Source organism: Amblyraja radiata, chromosome 40, assembly GCF_010909765.2.
Source record: "Amblyraja radiata isolate CabotCenter1 chromosome 40, sAmbRad1.1.pri, whole genome shotgun sequence".
Classification (NCBI taxonomy): Eukaryota; Metazoa; Chordata; class Chondrichthyes; order Rajiformes; family Rajidae; genus Amblyraja; species Amblyraja radiata.
This window is the reverse complement of record NC_045995.1, coordinates 17,907-37,927: the sequence shown is the minus strand read 5'-3', so window position 1 is coordinate 37,927 and position 20,021 is coordinate 17,907. Positions and strand designations below refer to the sequence as shown.

Sequence of the window (20,021 nt, the reverse complement as noted above, 5' to 3'; positions counted from 1 at the left end):
GATTTGGACACTGGGGAGCGGACACAGACACGGATTGGGCCCTGAGTGCGGCTCCAGGCCCTGGGCTGGGGTTCGAGCCGGTGTGGGGTCCGGGGTCTGCTGCTCCGGGCCCGCGGGGAGGGAGAGGAGTGGGACCTGGGGCAAGGACCTCTCCCAGACCACAGCCTCGGCCTCTCCCTCCCATGGCTCCAGACCTGTCGACACGTGACGCCTGTATGGTCGTGAATAGTCGTCCAAAGAGTCGTACCTTTTCCTGGTCACTGCTGGATTTTCAACACGTTGAACATTTTTGGCGACCTGCTGCGACTATGACGGGTGCCGGCAGTCGCCGAAAAAAATAGCCTAAGTGGGGCAGGCCCTTTAGACTGTTGAAAAAGCCTTGTTTATGGGCTCACAGTCAGGTGGGGGCTGTAAAGCTCCACTTGGTTCCAGTTGGATTGTCTGGTCCCTGGATTGTCTTAGAGAGACACAAAATGCTGGAGTAACAACAGGACAGGCAGCATCTCTTGAGAGGAGGAATGGGTGACGTTTCTGGTCTAGACGCTTCTTCAGACAGATATCAGGGGAGTGGGAGGTACATAGACAAGGAAATTTATAACTGTATAACATCTGCAGTTCCTTCCTACACAAGCCATGTGGACAGGCCGGTGGGGTGAATAGGAGGGGTTGGGGGAGACGTGTAAAATCATAAATGTGAGGTTATCCATTTTGGTGGCAAAAACAGGAAAGCAGACTATTATCTAAATGGTGGCCGACTAGGAAAAGGGGAGATGCAGCGAGACCTGGGTGTCATGGTACACCAGTCATTGAAAGTGGGCATGCAGGTGCAGCAGGCAGTGAAGAAAGCGAATGGTATGTTAGCTTTCATAGCAAAAGGATTTGAGTATAGGAGCAGGGAGGTTCTACTGCAGTTGTACAGGGTCTTGGTGAGACCACACCTGGAGTATTGCGTACAGTTTTGGTCTCCAAATCTGAGGAAGGACATTATTGCCATAGAGGGAGTGCAGAGAAGGTTCACCAGACTGATTCCTGGGATGTCAGGACTGTCTTATGAAGAAAGACTGGATAGACTTGGTTTATACTCTAGAATTTAGGAGATTGAGAGGGGATCTTATAGAAACTTATAAAATTCTTAAGGGGTTGGACAGGCTAGATGCAGGAAGATTGCTCCCGATGTTGGGGAAGTCCAGGACAAGGGGTCACAGCTTAAGGATAAGGGGGAAATCCTTTAAAACCGAGATGAGAAGAACTTTTTTCACACAGAGAGTGGTGAATCTCTGGAACTCCCTGCCACAGAGGGTAGTCGAGGCCAGTTCATTGGCTATATTTAAGAGGGAGTTAGATGTGGCCCTTGTGGCTAAGGGGATCAGAGGGTATGGAGAGAAGGCAGGTACGGGATACTGAGTTGGATGATCAGCCATGATCATATTGAATGGCGGTGCAGGCTCGAAGGGCCGAATGGCCTACTCCTGCACCTAATTTCTATGTTTCTATGTTTCTATAAAGGATAGTGAGTGAGGAGAAGTCGTGAGTATGGACGACAAGGCCACTGTGTTGATGGTGCAGGTTTAAAAGGGTGGCACGGTGGCGCAGTGTAGAGTTGCTGTCTTACAACGCTTGCAGCGTCAGTGATCAGGGTTTGATCCCGACTACAGGTGCTGTATTTACAGAGTTTGTATATTCTCCTCGAGGGTTTTCTCCGAGATCTTCCGTTTCCTCCCAAGTTCCAAAGACATACAGGCTTGTTGGTTAATTGGCTTTGGTTAAATGTAAAATTGTCCCTAGTGTGTGTAGGGTAGAGTTAATGTGCGGGGATCGGTGGGTCGGTGTGGACTCGGTGGGTCGAAGGCTTGTTTCCGCGCTGTACCTAAACTCTACAGTGATTGGAAACAACTCTGGGTTTCTTGGTTTTTGGTCACATTTACTCTGAAACACAGAAGGAAGCAGATCCGGTGAAACTTCTCAAAGAAACTAGAGAAATGATGGAAATGGAATGGGTTTACTGGCCAGTGGGGGAAGAGCAAGGGGCAGGGGGATTGGTGATTGTTCAAGCATTTGTGACTATCTTCCGCAGGCAGCCATGTGTTAGACACTTAATACAGCTAGTTATAACTAGTCCCAAAGACGTGCGGATTTGTAGCTTTATTGGCCTCTATAAATTGTCCCTAGTGTGAAAGGGAGTGGATGTGAAAATGAGGTCGCTTTGGGGTTATGGGGAAAAGGCGGGAGAATGGAGATGATGGGAAAAGATAGATCAGCCATGATTGAATGGTGTAGTAAATGATGGGCCAAATGGCAATTCTGCTCCTCGAACATATGAACATAGAACTAGTATGAAAGGGAGATCGATGGTCAGCATGGACTCGATGGCCAAAGGCACTTGGATCCTTTCTGTACCTCACGTTTAGCTTTATTATTGTTACATGTGCTGGCGTACAGTGAAAAGCTTTGTTTTGTAAGCTATCCAATCAAATCAGATAAAAAATATTCATCAATACAATCGCCAAATCAAGTTGAATAGGTGGAGCAAAGGGGAAGATAAAGAGTGCAGAATATAATTCTCAGCATTGTAGTGCTGCAGTTCCAGACACTGTCCAATGTGCGCAATGGGGTGGAGGTGAATTGGTCAGTATCCTAGTTTCATTCGTTCATAAGTGATTGGAGAAGAATTAGGCCATTCGGCCCATCAAGTCTACTTCGTCATTCAATCATGGCTGATCTATCTCTTTCTCCGAACCCCATTTCCTCCCCATAACTCCTGACACTCCGTACCAATCAAGAATCTACCTATCTCTGCCTTATAAATATCCATTGACGGCCTCCACAGCCTTCTGTGGCAATGAATTCCACAAATTCATCCCCCTCTGACTGAAGAAATACCTCCTTATCTCCTTCCTAAAGGAATGTCCGTTAATTCCGAGGCTCTGACCTCAGGTCCTAGACTCTCACACTAGTGGAAACATCGTCTCCACATCACAGTTTATGATTGTCCTAATAATCAGACAATTGGCCTGCCACATGCTGTATCCAGAGACTTGCTGTGTGTGTGGGTACTCTCCCATCCCTACTGATGTTGCCCATTTTTGATGATTGCCGCCCACAAAATGCTCTGCCTCATCATCAGATGCCAGGAAGCCAGGGCAATGGTGAGCTGGAGGGAACAGTGCTCTGAAACAAAGCTCTGCCGTGTATATTTCTGTGAACGGTGGCACAGCGGTAGAGTTGCTGCCTAACAGTGCCAGCGACCCGGGTTCCATCCGGACTACGGGCACTGTCTGCATGGAGTTTGTACATTCTCCCCGTGACCGCGTGGGTTTTCACCGAGATCTTTGGTTTCCTCACACACTCCAAAGACGTACAGGTTTGTAGGTTAATTGGCTTAGTATACATGTAAATTGACCCTTCCTCAGGTCACTCAGGCACAGGCATCAGCTGCCCTGGCCATTTTATGACTTTTTTTTAAAATTTGTATTTTAATGTTGCCTTTTTTACCTGCACTTTAAAAAAAACTGTTCATACTGTTTTTATCAGGAACTGGATTGTTTTTTATCTTTACGTGAAATGTTCACGACTATGCAGTAACTGCAAGACATTGTGTATTCCCTTCCTGAAACCTGCAGCCCCAGTTTCAGCAAGTCTGGTCAGCAGCCATTTCATGCTCTTTATTTCAGTCTACCTGGCCAACCATTTTACCTTTACAGAACAATCTTATAGCGTTGATTCAGGATTTCCATTCACATCAGTAGTCTGTTACCTGCGATGGAGATAGCGAGGTCTAGAAACGGTTGGGAGATGTCGGAAATGGTCGAGGTGAATTTGAGTGCCGGGTGGAAGTTAGTGGTGAAATGGATGAAGTCAGTGAGTTCTGCATAGGTGCAGGAGGTAGCGTCAATGTAGCAGAAGTAGTGTTCGCTGATAGGGCCACGGTACGCCTCCAACAAGGATTGTTCTACATAGTCTACAATGAGGCATCCATTTGATTTTTTTGAAGATGTGACCAGAAAGGTGGATGAGGGCAGAGCTGTAGATGTTGTGTACATGGATTTCAGTACGACATTCTACAAGGTTCTGCATGTTAGGCTGCTCTGGAAGGTTAGATCGCATGGGACCCAAGGAGAGATAGCTGAATGGATAGCAAATTGGTTCTGTGGAAGGAAGCAGAGGTTAATGATGGAAGGTTGCTTCTCGGACTGGAGGTCTGTGACTAGTTGTGTGACTCAGTGCTGTTCCCGTTACTGTTTGTCATCTACATCAATGATTTGGATCAGAACATACAGGGCAAGATTAGCAAGTTTGCTGAAGATACAAAAGTGAGTGGTTTTGCAGATAGTGAAGATGGTTGTGAAAGATTGCAGCAAGATCTGGATCGATTGGCCTGGTTGGCTGAGGAATGATTGATGGAATTTAAACCAAAGGCGGCTTTAGCGTTTTCAAACCAAAGACAGCTTTAGCGTTTTAAAACCTTAGGCAGCTTTAGCATTTTGAAACCAAAGGCGGCTTTAACGTTTTCAAACCAAAGGCGGCTTTAACGTTTTCAAACCAAAGGCGGCTTTAACGTTTTCAAACCAAAGGCGGCTTTAACGTTTTCAAACCAAAGGGCGGCTTTGGCGTTTTTAAACCAAAAGCGGCTTTAGCATTTTCAAACCGAAGGTGGCTTTAGCGTCTTCAAAGCAAAGGCAACGCAGCTTTAGCATTTTCAAACCAAAACACACTTTTGCATTTTCAAACTACATTTTCAAATCACATTAAGGACACTGACAGGTCAGTAAAACCACTCAGTTTAGTAGACATGTGTTCAGTGTTATTCACAGCTCAGACAGAGCTGTGACCTGTCGCCCCCCCCCCCCCCCCCCCCATCTTGCAGAGAACTGAGGCACCTCTACACTTGCGGGTTTTATAGTCCCTGAGGAAGGGGTGTGGCCTTCATGGCGTGATGGACAAGAGGGAGAATCTCAACATTTTTAAAACATTAATAAGTCTTCTTTTTCGTTGATGGGAAAAATCCTCTGGCCCTGCGCAGCGGATGGGGACTCCGAGTAAGATGGCCAAAAATCACAGCCGTAAGTGGGAGCGTTTTTCTAAAATCAATATGCAGTGCAAAAGGAAGTGGTCAAGATCAGAGTTTTAATTATATAGATTTAGCTTACAAACCTGTACGTCTTTGTAGTGTGGGTGGAAGCCTGAGCGTTCTCCATGCAGGTCATGGGGAGAACGTACAAACTCCATAAAGAAAGCACCCGTAGTCGGGATCGAACCTGGGGCTCTGGTGCTGTGAGGCAGCAACTCCACCACTGTGTTGCCCCTCAGCTGCTCTACCTCTCAGTCAGACCATTTATCTCAGCACATTTAATGCCATACTCTCAATTCTGTAATATCAAGGCCAGTCATCTCGCTGGGACTGGTCTCCGTAGCCACTTGGGCAGATAATTCTCTGCATTTCCCATCCGCTGGATGTTCAGCTGCTACAGTTCAGTGAAGTTTGCTTTCAATTGAATGGTGGATTCTGCGGGCAATTGATAGGAATTTGTGAGGAACGAGTTTCAAGGCAAATTTGTGAAGGACTTGGATTCTCTGAGAGCTGGCAATGATTTGATGCGCTGAAATGGCCTATGTCATAAGGAAATATGAAGTATGGAAAAGTGACGTTTCTGCATTACATATTTGTAACTTTGACGTGTATGTTGTGACATAAGTAGCTGCGAGTAGAATTAAAAAGCCTCCAAACTTGAAAATAAACGTTGTTTTTAATTTCTATTCCTAGATGTTGTTGCAGGAGGTGAAGGAAATGGAATCTGCTGTGGAAAGGTGCAGAGCTGTGCTGGGGCAGTTTCCAGACTGCATCAACTGCTCACTGCTCTGCATTAACGATAGAGATAAATAAATAATTTAAGGGCCTGTCCCATTTGGCGCTTTTTTTCGGTGACTACCGGCATCATATCAGTGTCGCCAAAAGATTTTGAACATTTCAAAATACAGCGGCGACAAAAAAAATACTGTGACACTTGAAAAAACACCGCGCATCCATACGTGATCACGCCACGTCACACGTCATCACGTCACGCCACGTCATACTTCATCACGCCACAAATGTTTCGGCGTTGATGTCGTCGGCCACAGCAAAGATTCTATAGCGGAACTAACAGGATTATGAATCTAACCCTATATCACACACACAAACTGTTCCCCCGCAACGTTGATTACACTGCGAGTCGGGTCTGGTCAGGTAGGTTCCGGTTACTAAAATGGGCGGGGAAAAATGCCCAGGATCCCCTCCGTAGCGTATTACACGTCAACCCATTGCATTTCGCAGGAGTGGCCTATCTTACTCCGCTATAGGATCTTTGGGCCACAGTATCTGCAGATGCATCATGATGCCCCTGGGGTTGTGGCACGGCAGCAGGTTTGCCTGTGGCTGAGCTGTGAGCAGCATAACACTGATGCTGTAAGTTTCCAGCCAGGAGTGGAGCAGCAGCAGACCCCTGGGGGGGGGGAGGGCTTCGTCGGTTGCTGCGTGCAACAGGTCAACATCGTCTTTAGTTTAGAGGTACAGCGTGGAAACACGCCCTTCGGCCCACCGAGTCCGTGCAGACCAACGATCAGCCTTACACCGGTAGTCAGGATTGAACCCGGGTCTCTGGCGCTGTAAGGCCGTAGCTCGACTGCTGCACCACCTCTGCTCTTACACTCTGATGGCTTGCTTTGTTCTGTATAGGACAGGTTTTATCTGGGCCACAGCCAGACATAAAAACAGTATTTTTCCACGAGCAGTAGCTCTACTCAACAGCCAAAGGTCTGTAGCCTCTGTTTACTCTGGTATTTTATTTCCACATGTTTAAATTATAATATTTTATTTTTAATTGTCTACTGTATATCATGTTTGTATCCTTGCAAGCAAAGCATCAAGGCAAGTTCTTGTATGTATACATACTTGGCTAATAAAATTATATTTATTATTATTATAGGGTGACAGATGAACAGAAGCAGCTACTGACTGCACTGGCATTGCTGGAGGAGCAGCTGAGCCAGACACGGCTGGAACTGCAGACTGCACGTGTGGCACAGAAGGACATGGACTCCAGCATGCAAGCTTTGGAAAGCAGACTTCAAAGTATGTCTGACGCAAGTCTTCCCAAATGGTTTTTTATTTAACTGTAAAAGGCCAAAACTTAGCACTTCTTCTGCCCAGAGATGATTAAAGAGATTGAGGTGAAGAGGAAAGTGTGTAATTGAGGAAAGTATCTTGCCCTCTTCCCTCCCTTTCTTTAACACTCAATTCCCACTCACCCCCTCCCTCTCTACTGCGTTCTTCCCTTTCTCTCACTGTCTCTCCTTTTCCCCCTCTGCTCCTTTCCATGTGTTCACGACGTGGTCTCCTCTACATTGGAGAAACCAAACAGGCGTTGGGTTCGATCCATGGGGCACTGCTGAGCTGCCTGTTATCTCATTCTGACTCTTGGATGTGGGACTTCCTGCACTGTTGCAATGAGGCTCATAACAATCTTGAGGAATGGCATCTCACCTTCCATTTGGGTTCATGGCAGTCCTCTGGGCTTGAACTGAATTTGATAATCTTGGGTAACTTGATTCCCCTGTTAGTATCAATTGTCCATTCGTGATAATTGGGTTGGCTTGTTTTTTAAAATCTCTATCCAAAAGTGGAGGGTATGTCCATGCTGACCTGCCAGACATGTCTTGTGTGAAAAGCGTCTCCTCCTGAAACGTCACCCATTCCTTCTCTCCAGAGATGCAGCCTGTCCCGTTGTCTATCTTCGGTTTAAACCAGCATCTGCCGTTCCTTCCTAGACATGTCTTCTTGCTGTGCATTTTGTAACTGCTATGATCTTTTGTCTATTTTTCTTATCACCTAACCGCTCCTATTCACTCCTTGACCAGATAACTTTGTGTGCAGCTTATCGCCTGGGTTTACACTATCGGAGTTATCCACCCACCTGTGCAGCTTTACAAGTTTCTTTTGTCGCCTCCCCAGTTCTGACGAAGGGTCTTTGACTTGAAACATGAATTCTGTTTCTCTGGCTGTGGATTTGACCCGAGTGCTCCCAGCATTTTGTTTTTCAGATTTATTCCATCTGCAGTTTTCACGCATTTATTCTAACTTTTTTTTCTATATGACTGCCACCTTTCAGTCCATGTTAGCACACTTCCTCCAATATCTTGGGCTCTTCATTTTTGTGCAGCAGCCTCATATGTGACAAATGCCTTTTGGAGATCTAAATACACACTACATTTACAGGAGATAGACACTAAAAGCTGGAGTAACTCAGCAGGTCAGACAGCATCTCTGGAGAAAACAAAAATAAAAGTCCTTTTCTCCAGAGATGCTATCCGAGCCGCTGTTACTCCAGCTTATTGTGTCTATCTTTGGTTTAATACAGTTTATTCCTACAACATTTACAAGTTTCCATTATCAACTCCCTATCACATCCTGTCATGTTTTGTCGCACATGATTTTCAATAAACCATGTCGGCTACATTTGATTAGATGCAGCTTACCAAATGATTTGTTATTTCCTCTTGCGAACTATGGGTGCTGGATGAATTAGAATCATAGAGTGATACAGTGTGGAAACAGACGCTTTGGCCCAACTCGCCCACACCTGCCAACATGTCCCATCTACACTAGTCGCACCTGCCTGCATTTGGTCCATATCCCTCCAAACCTGTCCTGTCCACGTACCTGTCAATTGATCTATAGTTCCCACCTTCTGTTTTATGTGATGGGAGGCCAGGAGAATCTCGCTCACAGCCTCTTCTATTGCTGGTCCAGGTGCCCAGTAAATGTGAGTTCTGCTTCCAACAACCATTCAGGCAGTGAACCCTTGGCCCACTGTACTAATTGCATCAAACCATTGTGCCAATTGAATTACATTTCCAACTTTGTGTAGGAAAGATAGTTACATTGTTTACTCTGAATGGACCAGTCAGAATATCATAACCTTATGTGTAGGAAGGAACTGCAGATGCTGGTTTACCCCGCAGATAGACATCAGCGAGACAGGCAGCATCTTTCGGGGAGGGGGGGGAGGAATGGATGACATTTCGGGTCGAGACGTCTGAAGAAGGGTCTCAATCCAAAACATGATCCATTCCTTCTCTCCAAAGATGCTGCCTGTCCCGCTGAGTTACTCCAGCATTTTGTCTTTTTTCTATAATATTATAACCACTCAAACAATCTACCTGCTGCAGTTCCTGGCGACTCTCTCCTTGCAACCTTTCTTCTCCAGTCCTGCAAATGTTGTAAACCTTTCTTGTGCCTCTCTAGTGAACTCCCATCAATCCTGTAGGGAGGCAACTAGAATCCACACAATGTTACAGGTTACATGAGCTAACGTTTTCCACAGTTTCAAGATGACTGTCCCACTACCTTCAAAGATCCATCAACAAGCTCTCCAAAGATAGACACAAAATGCTGGAGTAACTCAGCGGGATGGACAGGATCTCTGGAGCATTAGATGCTGTCTGGTCCGCTGAATAACTCCAGCATTTTGTGTCTATCTTCAGTGTAAACCAGCATCTGCATTTCCTTCCTACACAACAAGCTCTCCAAGATCTTTCTGTTCCCCACCACGGTTCAGTACTGTATCCTTTCAGCTATAATGTATTCCCTTGCCTTGTCTCCTCCGCCAAAGCATCAACAATTGTAAAATAATGTTTTTTTTAGGATGACAAGGATACTGCTTTGCATTGATTTCAATGTTTACAAGGAGGAGCACTGACTATCCTGCTCTTGTGTGTTTAGAAGGAGAAGGTGTTGCTCCCACTTGTCCACAAGCTGCTCTTCGGTTCATCACAAGATAGTACAGGGGAACCACTGACAGCACAGCTGGTGCATCACAAGGAACTCGATGCCCTCCTCGCTGGCTTGGAGAAGATCCTCTCAGATGCTTCACTTTATCCTGGTCCTGCAATGGAGGCACACTCGGCAGCTGTTAGAGCAGGGATTATTAAGGTACAAGCATACAAGCAGTCAGTGGCTCTGGAGCACATTATTGTATTTCAGAAAAGTAATTTATCCATAATACTAGACTAGGTGGAACCCGTTCGGTCCCATGTTTGATGGGAATCAGCCTATTGTGTAACATCCTGTACTGAATATGAATTCCACCAGCTTGACTGTGTGGTCATTAAATGATCTGAATCTGAATCTGAATCGGAGGGCTAGTCCCCAACACAATATATTCCGCCTCTCCACCAAATATTGGTGGTGGGGGGGAGGGGCTTTCTGGAGTGCTAGTATGGGTGTTGTGGGCTGAAGGGACTGGTTTCCAGAGGGCTAGTATGGTCATTGTGGGCTGAATGGATTCTTGGGCTGGCAGCTCAGTCACTCAAGCGTGGTGTGCTGGCAGCTCACTCACTCACTCACAGCTGGTGGACTGGCAGTTGACTCAAGGCTATTCCTTGAAATTCAATTTCAAGCAGATTGCAAGGCCACCAAATTCAAAAGCAGTTTCCTACCATTTCAAGCAGGGTGCAAGGCCACCAATATGACCTCTCCCTCCCCCATCTCGCAGAGACTGTCACGCCCACAATTCCGGGTTTTAGAGTCCCTCCCCCTCCCACCAGAAGGGGCGTGGCCTTCATGGCAGTGATTGACAGGAGAAAAATCTCAACATTTGTTAAAGACAAATAACTTTTATTTTTCATCGATGGGAAAAATCCTCTTGTCCTGTGCAGAGGGTGGTCTCTGAGTAAGATGGCCCAAAATCACAACCGTAAGTGGTCGCATTTTTTCTAAAATCAATATGCAGTGCAAACAAGAAATGGTGAAGATGAGACTTTTAATTATATAGATAAACAGTTAATGAAATTGGGGCATGTCTTGCTCCACGTTCCATCAATTCAGCACTTTCGTTTGCAATGTGTCAATGAACACCACATCCTTAAACAGTGCTCCCATGAAGTGTCTGATAGTCCCTCAGTGTCTAGTGGTGGCCGGACCTTAGACCAGGGCCACTCTGCCACAGCCTTTGCGGTGACTGCACTGAGCTTCAGTGTGTCCCTCACACCACATACTCTCACACCCTGGAATGTGCCAGTCGGCAGCAATTCATTTACCCACATCTTATGCGGGAAGATCAATTTTTGTGCAGACCAAAGTGAGTCTTCCGCTGAGATAATGATCTTCCAGCAGCAGTTGACATTTATCTTGTTGTACGGCCCTGTGAACAGCTCACTGATGCACAACTGCTCAGGATGAACCATGACAAGAGCCCTTGCATTCTTCTTCTGACCTTCCTGTCAAACGCTCAGTGCATAAGGAGGTGAATGTTGGCCACACCACAACCATCTCAATGGCAGCGTGCATTTTTGACAGAGCAGGCAGGGTCTGACTGGGAGGGCTCCTCACACTACTGTTTGCGAGTTCCTCTGTCTGATTAGGGAATAGTGCCGGAGGATTGGCGTACTGCGCATGTTGTTCCATTGTTTAAAAAGGGGTCTAAGAGTAAACCTAGCAATTATAGACCTGTTAGTTTGACGTCAGTGGTGGGCAAATTAATGGAAAGGATACTTAGAGATAATATATATAAGCATCTGGATAAACAGGGTCTGATTAGGAACAGTCAACATGGATTTGTGCCTGGAAGGTCATGTTTGACTAATCTTCTTGAATTTTTTGAAGAGGTTACTCGGGAAATTGATGAGGGTAAAGCAGTGGATGTTGTATATATGGACTTCAGTAAGGCCTTTGACAAGGTTCCTCATGGAAGGTTGGTTAAGAAGGTTCAATGGTTGGGTATTAATGGTGGAGTAGCAAGATGGATTCAACAGTGGCTGAATGGGAGATGCCAGAGAGTAATGGTGGATGGTTGTTTGTCAGGCCCGAGAGGCCCGAGAGCCGTTGGAGAGGTCGCAGAGGGAGGAGCTACACCCGAGCGGTAGGATTTAAAGAGGAGCGCGGGGCTTGCTTCTACAGAGGCCCGAGAGCCGTTGGAGAGGTCGCAGAGGGAGGAGCTGAAATCTGCAACGTTCCAAGTTCCACTTCAAAAACAAGTGGGTTTGAGGAAGCCGCTGATTGGTGGAAGCAGACAAGAGGGAGCAGCTGATTGGGAGCCAGATCCCTGCTGATTGTACTGTATTGTAGCTGTTTGTTTTGTATTGTAGCAGTTTGTTTTGTATTGTATCCTAGGTAAGGGGAGTATGAGGGCCAGGGCAGTTTACTGTTCTGGATGTCAGATGTGGGAAGTCATGGAGTCTGATAGCCCTCCAGACGTCCACATCTGTGCCAGGTGCATCGAGATGGGGCTCCTAAGGGACCGTATTAGGAACCTGGAGCAGCAGCTCGATGACCTCCGTCTGGTCAGGGAGAGCGAGGAAGTCATTGATAGGAGTTACAGGGAGGTGGTCACTCCAAGACCACAGGAGGCAGGCAAGTAGATCATGGTTGGGAGAGGCAAGGGACACAGGCAGGGACTAGAGAGTACCCCGGTGGCTGTACACCTTGACAATAAGTACTCCTGTTTGAGCACGATGGGGGGGACAGCCTACCTGGGGGTAGCGACAGCGGCCGGGCCGCCGGTACAGAGACCGGTCCTGTTGCTCAGAAGGGTAAGGAAAAGAAGAGGAGAGCAATACTAATAGGGGACTCTATAGTTAGGGGGTCAGACAGGCGATTCTGTGGACGCAGTCGGGAGACCCGGATGGTAGTTTGCCTCCCTGGTGCCAGGGTCTGTAATGTGTCTCAACGTGTCCAAGATATCCTGAAAGGGGAGGGAGAGGAGCCCGAGGTCCTGGTACATATAGGTACCAATGACATAGGTAAAAAAAGAGAAGAGGTCCTGAAAGGAGAATTTAGGGAGTTAGGAGGGGAGTTAAAGAGTAGGACAGCAAAGGTAACAATCTCGGGATTACTGCCTGTGCCACGCGACAGTGAGAGTAGGAATGGAGCAAGGTGGAGGATAAAAGCGTGGCTGAAGGACTGGTGCAGAGGGCAGGGATTCAAATTTCTGGATCATTGGGACCTCTTTTGTGGAAGGTGCAACCTGTACAAAAAGGATGGGTTGCACTTGAACCTGAGGGGGACCGATATCCTGGCGGAGAGATCTGCAAAGGCTACTGGGGAGACTTTAAACTAGAATGGTTGGGGGGAGGGACTCAAATAGAGAAAGCTATTAGACAGTGTGTGAGGCAGGAGGCAGAGAAGGAAAGCATTCAGACCCAACATGTAGGGGGGAAAGAAGAAAACAATAATAAACAGAGAATAAGAGGTGGTGGGGTTCTTAAATGGGTGAGCAGAGAAACAGAGGGGTGTAAAATGCGGGTGGAAGCAATAGGTAGCAAGGTGAAAAGTAAAAGTGGCAGGCAGACAAATCCAGGGCAAAAATCAAAAAGGGCCACTTTTCAACATAATTGTATAAGGGGTAAGAGCGTTGTAAAAACAAGCCTGAAGGCTTTGTGTCTCAATGCAAGGAGCATTCGCAATAAGGTGGATGAGTTGAACGTGCAGATAGCTATTAATGATTATGATATAGTCGGGATCACGGAGACATGGCTCCAGGGTGACCAAGGCTGGGAGCTGAACATCCAGGGATATTCAATATTCAGGAGGGATAGAGAGAAAGGAAAAGGTGGTGGAGTAGCGTTGCTGGCTAGAGAGGAGATTAACGCAGTGGAAAGGAAGGACATTAGCTTGGAGGATGTGGAATCAGTATGGGTAGAACTGCGAAACACTAAGGGGCAGAAAACGCTGGTGGGTGTTGTGTGCAGGCCACCTTGCAGTAGTAGTGAAGTTGGGGATGGCATCAAACAGGAAATTAGAAATGCGTGCAACAAAGGCAAAACAGTTATAATGGGTGACTTCAATCTACATATAGATTGGGTGAATCAAATTGGCAGGGGTGCTGAGGAAGAGGATTTCTTGTAATGTATGCGGGATAGTTATCTAAACCAACATGTAGAGGAACCAACAAGAGAGCAGGCTATTCTAGACTGGGTATTGAGTAATGAGGAAGGGTTAGTTAGCAGTCTTGTTGTGCGTGCCCCCTTGGGCAAGAGTGACTATAATATGGTTGAGTTCTTCATTAGGATGGAGAGTGACATTGTTAATTCAGAAACAACGGTTCTGAACTTAAAGAAAGGTAACTTTGAGGGTATGAGACGTGAATTGGCCAAGATTGACTGGCATTTAGTTCTAAAAGGGTTGACGGTGGATATGCAATGGAAGGTATTTAAAGACTGCATGGATGAACTACAAAAATTGTTCATCCCAGTTTGGCAAAAGAATAAATCAGGGAAGGTAGTGCATCCGTGGATAACAAGGGAAATCAGGGATGGTATCAAAGCAAAAGATGATGCGTACAAATTAGCCAGAAAAAGCAGCATACCAGAGGACTGGGTGAAATTCAGAGACCAGCAGAGGAGGACAAAGGGCTTAATTAGGAAAGGGAAAATAGATTATGAAAGAAAACTGGCAGGGAACATAAAAACTGACTGCAAACGTTTTTATAGATATGTGAAGAGAAAGAGATTAGTTAAAACAAATGTAGGTCCCTTGCAGTCAGAAACAGGTGAGTTGATCATGGGGAACAAGGATATGGCGGACCAATTGAATAACTACTTTGGTTCCGTCTTCACTAAGGAAGACATAAATAATCTGCCGGAAATAGCAGGGGACCGCGGGTCAAAGGAGATAGAGGAACTGAGTGAAATCCAGGTTAGTCGGGAAGTGGTGTTGGGTAAATTGAATGGATTAAAGGCCGATAAATCACCAGGGCCAGATAGGCTGCATCCCAGAGTACTTAAGGAAGTAGCTCCAGAAATAGTTGATGCATTAGTGATAATTTTTCAAAACTCTTTAGATTCTGGAGTATTTCCTGAGGTTTGGAGGGTAGCAAACGTAACCCCACTTTTTAAGAAGGGAGGGAGAGAGAAAACGGGGAATTACAGACCAGTTAGTCTAACATCGGTAGTGGGAAAACTGCTAGAGTCAGTTATTAAAGATGGGATAGCAGCACATTTGGAAAGTGGTGAAATCATTGTACAAAGTCAGCATGGATTTACGAAAGGTAAATCATGTCTGACGAATCTTATAGAATTTTTCGAGGATGTAACTAGTAGAGTGGATAGGGGAGAACCAGTGGATGTGTTGTATCTGGACTTTCAGAAGGCTTTCGACAAGGTCCCACATAAGAGATTAGTATACAAACTTAAAGCACACGGTATTGGGGGTTCAGTATTGATGTGGATAGAGAACTGGCTGGCAAACAGGAAGCAAAGAGTAGGAGTAAACGGGTCCTTTTCACAATGGCAGGCAGTGACTAGTGGGGTACCGCAAGGCTCAGTGCTGGAACCCCAGCTATTTACAATTTATATTAATGATCTGGATGAGGGAATTGAAGGCAACATCTCCAAGTTTGCGGATGACACTAAGCTGGGGGGCAGTGTTAGCTGTGAGGAGGATGCTAGGAGACTGCAAGGTGACTTGGATAGGCTGGGTGAGTGGGCAAATGTTTGGCAGATGCAGTATAATGTGGATAAATGTGAGGTTATCCACTTTGGTGGCAAATACAGGAAAGCAGACTATTATCTAAATGGTGGCCGATTAGGAAAACTGGGAGATGCAGCGAGACCTGCGTGTCATGGTACACCAGTCATTAAAAGTAGGCATGCAGGTGCAGCAGGCAGTGAAGAAAGCGAATGGTATGTTAGCTTTCAATGCAAAAGGATTTGAGTATAGGAGCAGGGAGGTTCTACTGCAGTTGTACAGGGCCTTGGTGAGACCACACCTGGAGTATTGCGTACAGTTTTGGTCTCCAAATCTGAGGAAGGACATTATAGCCATAGAGGGAGTGCAGAGAAGGTTCACCAGACTGATTCCTGGGATGTCAGGACTTTCATATGAAGAAAGACTGGATAGACTTGGCTTATACTCGCTAGAATTTAGGAGATTGAGAGGGGATCTTATAGAAACGTACAAAATTCTTATGGGGTTGGACAGGCTAGATGCAGGAAGATTGTTCCCGATGTTGGGGACGTCCAGGACAATGGGTCACAGCTTAAGGATAAGGGGGAAATCCTTTAGGACCGAGATGAGAAGAAACTTTTTCACACAGAGAGTGGTGAATCTCTGGAACTCTCTGCCACAGAGGGTAGTTGAGGCCAGTTCATTGGCTATATTTAAGAGGGAGTTAGATGTGGCCCTTGTGGCTAAAGGGATCAGGGGGTATGGAGAGAAGGCAGGTACGGGATACTGAGTTGGATGATCAGCCATGATCATATTGAATGGCCGTGCAGGCTCGAAGGGCCGAATGGCCTACTCCTGCAACTAATTTCTATGTTTCTATGTTTCTAATTGTGTTTATTTTAATTTAGTTCAGTTAGTTTAGGTTAGCTTCGCTTAGTTTGGTTTAGAGGTGAAATTTTAAGAGTACAGAATCTTTATGTCCCTGTTCGGTTGAAAGGAAATAGTAAAAATCGGAAAGAGCCATGGTTTTCAAGGGAAATTGGTCACTTGGTTCGGAAAAAGAGGGAGATCTACAATAATTATAGACAGCATGGAGTGAATGAGGTGCTTGAGGAGTATAAAGAATGTAAAAAGAATCTTAAGAAAGAAATTAGAAAAGCTAAAAGAAGATATGAGGTTGCTTTGGCAAGTAAGGTGAAAGTAAACCCAAAGGGTTTCTACAGCTATATTAATAGCAAAAGGATAACGAGGGATAAAATTGGTCCATTAGAGAGTCAGAGTGGACAGCTATCTGCAGAGCCAAAAGAGACGGGGGAGATATTGAACAATTTATTTTCTTCGGTATTCACCAAGGAGAAGGATATTGAATTATGTGAGGTAAGGGAAACAAGTAGAGTAGCTATGGAAACTATGAGATTCAAAGAAGAGGAAGTATTGACACTTTTGAGAAATATAAAAGTGGATAAGTCTCCAGGTCCGGACAGGATATTCCCTAGGACATTGAGGGAAGTTAGTGTAGAAATAGCAGGGGCTATGACAGAAATATTTCAAATGTCATTAGAAACGGGAATAGTGCCGGAGGATTGGCATACTGCGCATGTTGTTCCATTGTTTAAAAAGGGGTCTAAGAGTAAACCTAGTAATTATAGACCTGTTAGTTTGACGTCAGTGGTGGGCAAATTAATGGAAAGGATACTTAGAGATAATATATATAAGCATCTCGATAAACAGGGTCTGATTAGGAACAGTCAACATGGATTTGTGCCTGGAAGGTCATGTTTGACTAACCTTCTTGAATTTTTTGAAGAGGTTACTCGGGAAATTGATGAGGGTAAAGCAGTGGATGTTGTGTATATGTACTTCAGTAAGGCCTTTGACAAGGTTCCTCATGGAAGGTTGGTTAAGAAGGTTCAATTGTTGGGTATTAATGGTGGAGTAGCAAGATGGATTCAACAGTGGCTGAATGGGAGATGCCAGAGAGTAATGGTGGATGGTTGTTTGTCAGGTTGGAGGCCAGTGACTAGTCGGGTTCCACAGGGATCTGTGTTTGGTCCACTGTTGTTTGTCATGTACATCAATGATCTGGATGATGGTGTGGTAAATTGGATTAGTAAGTATGCAGATGATACTAAGATAGGTGGGGTTGTGGATAATGAAGTAGATTTTCAAAGTCTACAGAGAGATTTATGCCAGTTGGAAGAGTGGACTGAAAGATGGCAGATGGAGTTTAATGCTGATAAGTGTGAGGTGCTACATCTTGGCAGGACAAATCAAAATAGGACGTACATGGTAAATGGTAGGGAATTGAAGAATGCAGGTGAACAGAGGGATCTGGGAATAACTGTGCACAGTTCCCTGAAAGTGGAATCTCATGTAGATAGGGTGGTAAAGAAAGCTTTTGGTGTGCTGGCCTTTATAAATCAGAGCATTGAGTATAGAAGTTGGGATGTAATGTTAAAATTGTACAAGGCATTGGTGAGGCCAATTCTGGAGTATGGGGCACAATTTTGGTCGCCTAATTATAGGAAGGATGTCAACAAAATAGAGAGAGTACAGAGGAGATTTACTAGAATGTTGCCTGGGTTTCAGCAACTAAGTTACAGAGAAAGGTTGAACAAGTTAGGGCTTTATTCTTTGGAGCGCAGAAGGTTAAGGGGGGACTTGATAGAGGTCTTTAAAATGATGAGAGGGATAGACAGAGTTGACGTGGATAAGCTTTTCCCACTGAGAGTAGGGAAGATTCAAACAAGGGGACATGACTTGAGAATTAAGGGACAGAAGTTTAGGGGTAACATGAGGGGGAACTTCTTTACTCAGAGAGTGGTGGCTGTGTGGAATGAGCTTCCAGTGAAGGTGGTGGAGGCAGGTTCGTTTTTATCATTTAAAAATAAATTGGATAGTTATATGGACGGGAAAGGAATGGAGGGTTATGGTCTGAGCGCATGTATATGGGACTAGGGGAGAATACGTGTTCGGCACGGACTAGAAGGGTCGAGATGGCCTGTTTCCGTGCTGTAATTGTTATATGGTTATATGATTAGGGAGCCACCTGATGGGATCCATCGAGTCCTTCTCCCACAGTGCCTGTAGCTCGTTCTACCTTGATCACTTGTGGTCAAAGGTAGTTTTCTTCAGGAACCTTTATGTGAAGGACAGGTAGTAAGGCAATGTCAAACTGAATGGAACATTGCATAAGTCTACATCGGCCAACATGTCCCAGCTACACCAGTCCCACCTGCCTGCGTTTGCCCCATATCCCTCCAAACCTGTCTTGTCCATGTCAATGTAGTGTAATAATTATTGACCTGATCACATAATCCTGCTACCTTCTATGCAGTATACTTGGCCTCTCCATTGCTCACTTTTATGAGACCTTGCTAATTCCACATTATGGGAATGGATAAGAGGGATCATTTTGTGGGAACTGTTGAAGGGAGCATTGCCTATCTGGTTTCTGTATGTGTGTGGGCTCTGCACTCTATTGCACTCGACTGCTCCCTTCTTATCCCAGATGCAAAGATAGGGAAACCGAGGAGAGCTGGATCGGTGGCTGATCTACTGGAAGCCTCTACAAGTTTCAAACTTGCTGAACCAATCCAGAGTACAGATTGTAGAAACAAGAACCTGCAGATGCTGGTTCACCGAGGAAAGACACAAAATGCTGAAGTAACTCAGCAGGTCAGGCAGGCCCAGGAATCCTGCCGACCCACTGAGTTACTCCAGCATTTTATCTTTCCAGAATAGAAGTTTATTTTTCATGGCCACTTTATTCACAATTTGTCAGTTGCCACAAAGCAAGCCGGTGTAAGTAAGCTTGTTCTCTCCTCGTCCACGATGCTACATGGAGTAAAGCTGTTGCTCCCAGTATTTCCTGCTGTCATTTGAGATCCATGTTCTTCTCATACCTCTAAAGCACCGACCTTTTCCATGATAAAATACTTGTTATCAATGCTGTATGTAATTGAATAGAATGTCCTGAAATCCATGATCAGTAGGATGTTTTAAGTCTGGTTTGTAGCTAATCCATCTTCTCTCCTGCCGACAGTACTTTCATACTGAAGCACAGGTTCCCTGATCTGTCGTCATGTTTTTTTGCTTTGTAGAATAAAGATGCTGCAGCATTCAAACTAATTGAACAGCGGGTGAATAACAACTGGGGCCATCCAGAATACACTTGCCTGTACCGGTTCTGTGTCCACGGAGAAGCAGCGATGTGATTCTGGAGGTCAGCTACCCCGCACTGTGCAACACTAACAACCTCTACGTAATCTGGATTCAAAGTTGATTTCCTGCAACAATGTCAATTTCTGTCATAAATGCTAATAGTGTTTTAAATTATTGATAAGTATTTTGTATTAAGTATATTTAGAATGAAATATCTTTAATTTGAATGTTTTTCATTTACGGCAGGCGGGGGTGTGGGGGAGGGGGGCTGTGGGGGAGGGGGGCTGTGGTGGGGGAGGGGTGGTGGGGAGGGGGGTGTGGGGGAGAGGGCTGTGGGCGTCTGGTGTGGGAGGGGGGGCTGTGGGGGAGGGGGGGCTGTGGCAGAGGGGGGCTGTGGCAGAGGGGGGGCTGTGGGGGAGGGCTGTGGGGGAGGGGTGAT

The 20,021-nt window shown here is 45.6% G+C and overlaps 1 long non-coding RNA gene across 1 annotated transcript; it reads left to right on the top strand.

Annotated features, from left to right (window-relative positions):
- The first annotated feature begins 9,659 nt into the window (after positions 1 to 9,659).
- On the top strand, positions 9,660 to 19,798 carry LOC116967558. Its single transcript, XR_004410263.1, has 2 exons — positions 9,660 to 9,967; positions 19,522 to 19,798. It is a non-coding gene; the product is annotated as an uncharacterized LOC116967558 (long non-coding RNA).
- The last annotated feature ends 223 nt before the right edge of the window (positions 19,799 to 20,021 follow it).